This window comes from Varroa destructor, unplaced genomic scaffold (assembly GCF_002443255.2).
Source record: "Varroa destructor unplaced genomic scaffold, Vdes_3.0 BEIS01000007.1, whole genome shotgun sequence".
NCBI lineage: Eukaryota > Metazoa > Arthropoda > Arachnida > Mesostigmata > Varroidae > Varroa > Varroa destructor.
This window is the reverse complement of record NW_019211460.1, coordinates 33,284,705-33,291,514: the sequence shown is the minus strand read 5'-3', so window position 1 is coordinate 33,291,514 and position 6,810 is coordinate 33,284,705. Positions and strand designations below refer to the sequence as shown.

The 6,810-nt window shown below is 38.4% G+C and overlaps 1 long non-coding RNA gene across 1 annotated transcript; it reads left to right on the top strand.

Moving 5' to 3' along the window:
• Positions 1–3,235: 3,235 nt before the first annotated feature.
• Positions 3,236–5,610, top strand: LOC147754609 (uncharacterized). Its single transcript, XR_015317904.1, has 3 exons — positions 3,236–3,361; positions 3,874–4,167; positions 5,349–5,610. It is a non-coding gene; the product is annotated as an uncharacterized LOC147754609 (long non-coding RNA).
• Positions 5,611–6,810: the final 1,200 nt, after the last annotated feature.

Genomic DNA, 6,810 nt, shown 5'->3' with positions numbered 1-6,810 from the left:
TACAAAAACGCCCACGGAGACATTAGGTCAGAACTTCCTTAAGCGGTGTCTTATCGGCTAAATACTCAAGGCGGTCTTGAAGGGGAAGCGGATCGTACGCCGTCAGACAATGGCTGGTCAGACAATGGCTAGTCGCTTTCTAGCGATGCTGCCAGCTCACATAAGATATCGATAAGGGTTGAGAAGTCCATGATTTTTTTCTCGCATATCAAGCATTCGTTCGATTTGAGAACCGCTTCCAAATAGGCCATCATTTTATAATGTTAATACATCAGTCCGGAAACCACGTCTTAAACTATCGCAGATTTAGCTACAAACTGGTGGTAAATGACCGCCTTAAGCTACCGTTTGGCAGATAACATCAGCAATGGCTTTAAATTTTTTTGTTGCAGACACAGACAATACTGATACTTCAAAAACGCTTTTCATGCAGAGCCTCTGAGGAACTGTTCACGAGTAATGCGTACTAATTGTTCATATTTGAAGCAAAACCCGATTTAGCACGAACCCCCTCCTCGCAGCTACTTTTGCCCGACCAAGAGGACGCCGCCTATTCCGAAAGGCGTTGAGAAATCGTGGCGTTACTAGCCATTCGAGATAGAAGAAAAAGTCCTCAAGATGAAAACTTTTGTCCTTCTACAAAAACTCTGCATAGCCCAATACGCTAAGTCGTACTGTTGTTGTTTTATAAAAATAGGACAACCACGACGGGGCGTAAAGGAAAAGAACTTGACAAAATCATACTTGTATTGAATCATATGCTAGATTAACTTAGTACCACCGCTAAAAGGACGCTCAAACTTGCAGTAAGAGGTTCAAATCTTGGTCTTTATACCCTATCATAAGCATCAATTTTACTAGATGCTACATTCTCTAGCTGTACATAGTTGTAAAATTTTTCTAACTATTTGTTCTAACCAATTTCCTTAACTGTTTGTGCTATTTCACCTCGAATCCTGGCTGGGGGGTGACTAGGGCTGATTTCTACGTTTGCCAACACCGCTACGCCTCTGTTAGTGTCCTGACACAGTAAAGGTTTCTGCAACTGCGCAGCCGAATGGAGGTGCGTATTCAGACCCAGATGCGAACCTTTAGGGTTGCGAACGGGACCTGCTCTCACGTGGCTAACAGCCTGGATACTAATCCTCCTTAAATCCTTTTAGCGTTCTTGAGTGTAATGAATCGCAATTCAATTGGAGGTCGAGACTGACACGGGCAAGAGACATATACATGCCGACAGAGAAAACGTAGGTAAGACTAATTCACGTGTTTGAAAGTAGGCGCAGTGGAAACACTCATAAGCCTTTTTTAGCTAGGACCTTAACATGAGTCCATACGGAGCAGTGGCGGCCACAGAAGCCTTATATTATTACTAAATTATTTTCTAATATTTCGAACATTCAGTGTAATTGTAATCGAAGTGTAATTGTTGGGGACAGTTGTAAAATAGTGATTCTGATTCATCAAGTAAAACATTTTAATTGTTATTAATATATACATATATAACTAAATAAACTCTAAGTTAAATAAATCTGACAAGACTTGAACTGAACGAAAGGGAAAAGCAACAGATAAATAGATAGATAAATTTATGACTTTACGTCAAACATAAAATTGAATGAGATGAAATTTAAAGCTGTTTTCTATTTTGCTAAGGGTAGAAGTACAGCAGATCCTTGTGCTGATTGTCGTCTTAAGGTCGTAAAAAAAAATCAAAAACGGAAGACGGCATAACAGTGCTGCAAAGGTATACCTGAAAATATTTAATTTTGAAACTATTGAAAGCTATTAAATATTTGTAGCAATTCTGTTGTACAGGACTGGCGAAACTCGAACTGGGCATGTACATATAGTTTGCTTTTCTGGCATAGGTTAGTACGAAACGTAAAAATCATTTATACAAATACGTTGAATACTTGTTGTACACTGTGTACAATCGTTTGAAGTCAAATTATTGCAGATTTACTATTAGAGATAAAATAACATACCATGTCCAAAGATTCGCTAAAAAACTCTCTTAGCCTATGCATAAATTAACTTATGAGTAAGTGTTGCAGGGGCGTAGGGCCTTCTTGTTCTGTACATAATAATAGTCATCCATTAAAACAACTATCCATATCATAATTGCGTTATTTACCGTACTGCCTTCATGGAACCTTAGGGAAGGGGAACGATTCGTACCTATTTGGGCAATGCTGGTCTTCAGAAAATAGAAAAAAAAGACTAATGTTGCTACTAAATTTAAACACAAAAAACGGTATATTTTAGGCAAGCTGCAGGATAATCATTTCTTTTTGTGTTTTGAATATTATATATAAATATCTATATGTTTGTAAATAAATAAGGCTACTCGTTGAAATATGTTCAACGATAGTAGCTGCGAATTAATACTATGTTCCCATAAAGTGAGTATATTTTTTTGGCTTTTGCAAATACTCTATTTTATGCAACTTAGATTCATTATAGAAATTGTCATTGGGTTTCAGAGCTGCAACTCGAAACCCTTCACTGAACTTTTCGCCCATTGGGGTAGAGTGACCTTACTACTTACTACCCCCCCTCCCCCCCCCCAAACAACCACCATCTGACGCGTGTCAACTGTAGGAAGTTGATAAGTTCTATACCATTAGTTAATAAGGTTCATTCATACGAAATGAATCTATATATAACGAAGTCCAGTTTCCTATATTTATTTTTAACTTATAGAGCTTCAGTAACACATTTTTATCTAGAGATAAAAGAAAATCATTAGATACAACTATAAAGTAAACATTTGGCAGCGAGCTCACAATATCCTCGAGGTTTGTTCTATAAGCTCGTTCACAATATACCTTTCGTTAATGTATACCGTTTGAAGCTATATATAGTATAATATGTGAAAATTAACTAAAAGTATGCCTAAGCACAATTTTCGGGGCTTCCAGAACGAGCTACCGCACCAGACCGCAGTTCTATGGATAATTGGATCTATGTTTGGTTTAGCTCACCGTACCAGAACAGGTATTTACGTACATTAAACTATGTGAGTTAGCAAATACATGATTGTCAATAACAACCCCACTAACAAAAGGCCATAGTATCCTAACTGTATGGAGATAAGCGTATGCAACGAGAGAACTTCTATAAGGGACAGATTTAAGTCACTTTTTTCAGGTGACCTTATAACCGTCTCCGTAATAAATGACTGGGTAACATACTTGCATGCTATTTTAGGGATACGTGAAGGCCTAGGTTTCATTGCGGGCGTCGACACGCTTCGCGCTGAAAGACAGTCGTCTGTGAGAACGTCCAACGGCGGTGCCGGACCTAAACCTTAAACATCCGCAAATATGCTCAGAATAATACCGTATCTTCCCTCGAGGTAACTCTGGGCAACAATAGCGATACTCTGGTTATAAGAATAATCTGAATACCTAACTATTCACTAAACCTATACTTTGCCTGTAATCAAGTCCTTCTCATAGGTCGATTGCCGTACTTTACTGACCAACTTACGCAGTAATCAACTTTGTGGCACAAGTTTACTGAATACTGTAGTTTACCGGCGCTAGACAATAGTTAGCACTTCGTATCGTTTGTCAGCTCACGACAGAGTACCGCATAGGTTTCCCCTAGCGATAATGACTAGAGAAGTTTTACTATCTGCTATTGAAATAGAATTCCTTACGTTTTGGCCGGCAAGTGGAGTTCTAAAAATCTACTTAAATGCTAGGAACTTAGGTGACAATACACGTTAAGGCTGTAAACTAAGCCTTAGCACCACAAAGGTTACTTTGAAGATTACTTCAAGCTCTACTGAAGCACTATTATGTCATTAAGTCGTTGTGTCACTTGTCTATGAGAGCCTATTTAAAGTAACCTGCTTCGTTTTAGTAGGACAGATGTACAGCCGCGCACCCGGAGATGATAGACTGCACAGAAAACGAAGTTACTTAACTTCATTGGACGTCTTGCTGTTGATCTGAAGCTTGCTTGACTCCACGTGCTCGAGTAGCTCATGTATGAACTACTAAGCGGCAAAAAGTCAGCGTCGTCAAGGTCATGCCAATCCTGGTTTGGCCACCGTACTACGTGCCTCACTGTCGGGGTAATTCGACATTTAAGCAGTACGTGCGTGAATCACAACGAGCTCACCAGGAAAATTCGCTAGCTACTGAAGGATATCAGGTAATTTAGTACAGAAAACTAACATAGCGATACAGATAAGTGATATTCTACCTGGAACTACTTCAAGACTGTTAGATTAACGTGATATCCTCCGCTGGTAGCAGTGGATAGAGTAAAATCAGCATTCTTGAAATGCGTGCAAGGCTTAGATATTTACACGCGGTCAATTTTTCCATGTATTCGTCTATGTACCTCAATTGTCAGGCATATTTTTGCAGCGCTTCTCGTAAGTTTTCATGCGAGCAACTTTTTAGAATCATTTCTTTCAGGTGTACTATCGAAAACTTACCCCTACTAGAGGTCTAATTAGGGCGAGTCTTATTGGATTTACCTGGGCCTTGTCCAACAGACCCATGGCCGAATGGCCAACCATACAAGCAGCTTTTAACACCAATAATAACTCGTCACTTTTTCTTACGATCGCTATTTGTTATTGACTTGTAATGTATTCGTGATAATTTTTAACACATTATCTAACAAAAATGCACTCCCGAGAGGTCATCGTGTAGTTGCGCTAAATTTAACTATTATTATTACATGTAGGTAACAATCAACTCCTATTCGTCCTCTTGCAGTCAAGTAAACAGCTGACCCTTTTGGAGAATCGAGCGTTTTTGTTATGATGATAGGTAACAAGCGTTTCGGATTTTACATCTGTTTCACTGTAGATCAAGTGTTGCTGACCGCTATTCTTTCGCTTCGCTGATAACGCAAACTGCGCATGGGCACTCGGATACTCTGTAATCTTTCTATCGACAGATTTTCGAGCGGATTTGACAGAGCGTCATCCGGTCGTCTGAGTTAGCTGTCAATCCAGAAAGTTACTTTTGGACTGTTCCTACTAAACATGACCTTATATCTGTTCCGCCAGAGGCAACAGCCACTTAATCGTCTGGCTATGTGTTCCTTTTTTTTATATTTAATTAAGCCGATGATAACTTCTTTGGGATTGAGAAGATCTTCATGTTATATAAAATTAGGATATAACAAATACTAAGTTATATAAAGAAAAAAAGGAGCCGTGATTAAACACATGAATTGATCCTGTTTTAATGATCGAGTTTACTCACTTCGTACGCAGTGCGTTCCTTTGTAGGGTGCAGACTCACAACGTTCTTGCGAACCAAGATAGTACTCCTAATTTAGGTTTTTTTTTCAAATCCTAATCCTGTTTGTTATAGGGAAAAACTGGCTGTTGCTTCCGGCCGTCAGATAGAGCGCCGCCTCTGAAGAACAGGAGGTAGGGTAAGGCTCCCGAAGCACCGCATCTAGGACACCTAAAAAAAGACAAAGTAATTTTTCGGCAGGTCTCAGCCTACTGGGAATAACAAAGCGGAAATTCCGCTTTGTGTATTCCGCCAGATGTATTCTTAATATTTGTTATTCTTTCGAATAAATGATATTATCCTGCTAGAAAGTCTAAACTTCTAAGTAGTAGATGTATACAAAGTTAGGCGAATATTTTAAACATGTTAGTAGATAATCGTTATAACAAGCTATACAAATGTGTGGAATAACCTAATAGTAAAGCGACGAAATTCTTACATTAACTTAACTTCTATGTTTCAAAGACATGCATGTAAGCTTTATTTATCTATTTTCTACTGCATTTGGCCTGTCTTCTTCTTCAAGGTCAAAATTCTTACAGATAGAGCAATACGTGTATTATCTACTGTCGTTTAAAATAAAATATATTTGGATACGTTTTCTTTCCGAACGGCATGTAGCATTATGAAAGGAACATAGCGGACCACATTACTTCTCTGTAAAATTAGATATTTCAGAAAAAATTGATAAAGAATGTCCGGGCATCTGGGCAACTTTTGAATGCCATCGCTACGTAACAAATTTGTCCTTGCTATGACGTATCAATGCCTTAAGGCTTTTCTGTAAGGCTTTAGGATAACGTAGCCAACAAGGTTTGGCGCGTACGGCGTGATTTGCTTTGAAAAGAAAAAAAGAAGCATTATTCTATTAAAAAAGAGTCGTTTATTGAAACTGAAAAAAAAATACTTCTATGGGTATTATATTTAGCTGGATTTGGGTAGCTGTGATTGAAGGGCTGCTAGCATTCGATTAGAAGACGTACGAAAAACTCTGATTAGTGAAAACTTGATTTATTTACAAAAGCAATCAAGGTGCACTTGAATTGTAGCGGCTTTATTTGAAATAGGAAATGTTGATTTAAGGACGATTTCGTTTGTTTTCAATTGTTCTCCAGTGTAAACCGACAGCCGATGGTATTTTGTTTGGTAAGGCCAAACTAGATCCTTGTATAAGTCGGTGTTCAGATTAATAAGGTTCTAGCCAATATAATCACTGAACCGTATAAAATAGCTTTTCGACTACACAATAACAGGGCTTAGGAATATGGCTGAAAACGTAACAACATATAGGATCGATCTTTATACATTTCAAATAGTTCTTTTTTTTCTGTAATATGTAATTTTTTCAGACCTGCTGCAGATCCTGCTGTATGCAAATGTATGAGACAAATGTTCTTCCTTCAGCTTTCTCTGTCGCTCTTACTAAGGTAGTAAGGTTTGGCGCGTTTCTTTCAGATGTCTCTACTCTTCGTTTTGTCCGTCGTCCGTTTGATTGCATGCATTTCTTGTATATATATATATCGACACCGCCCATATA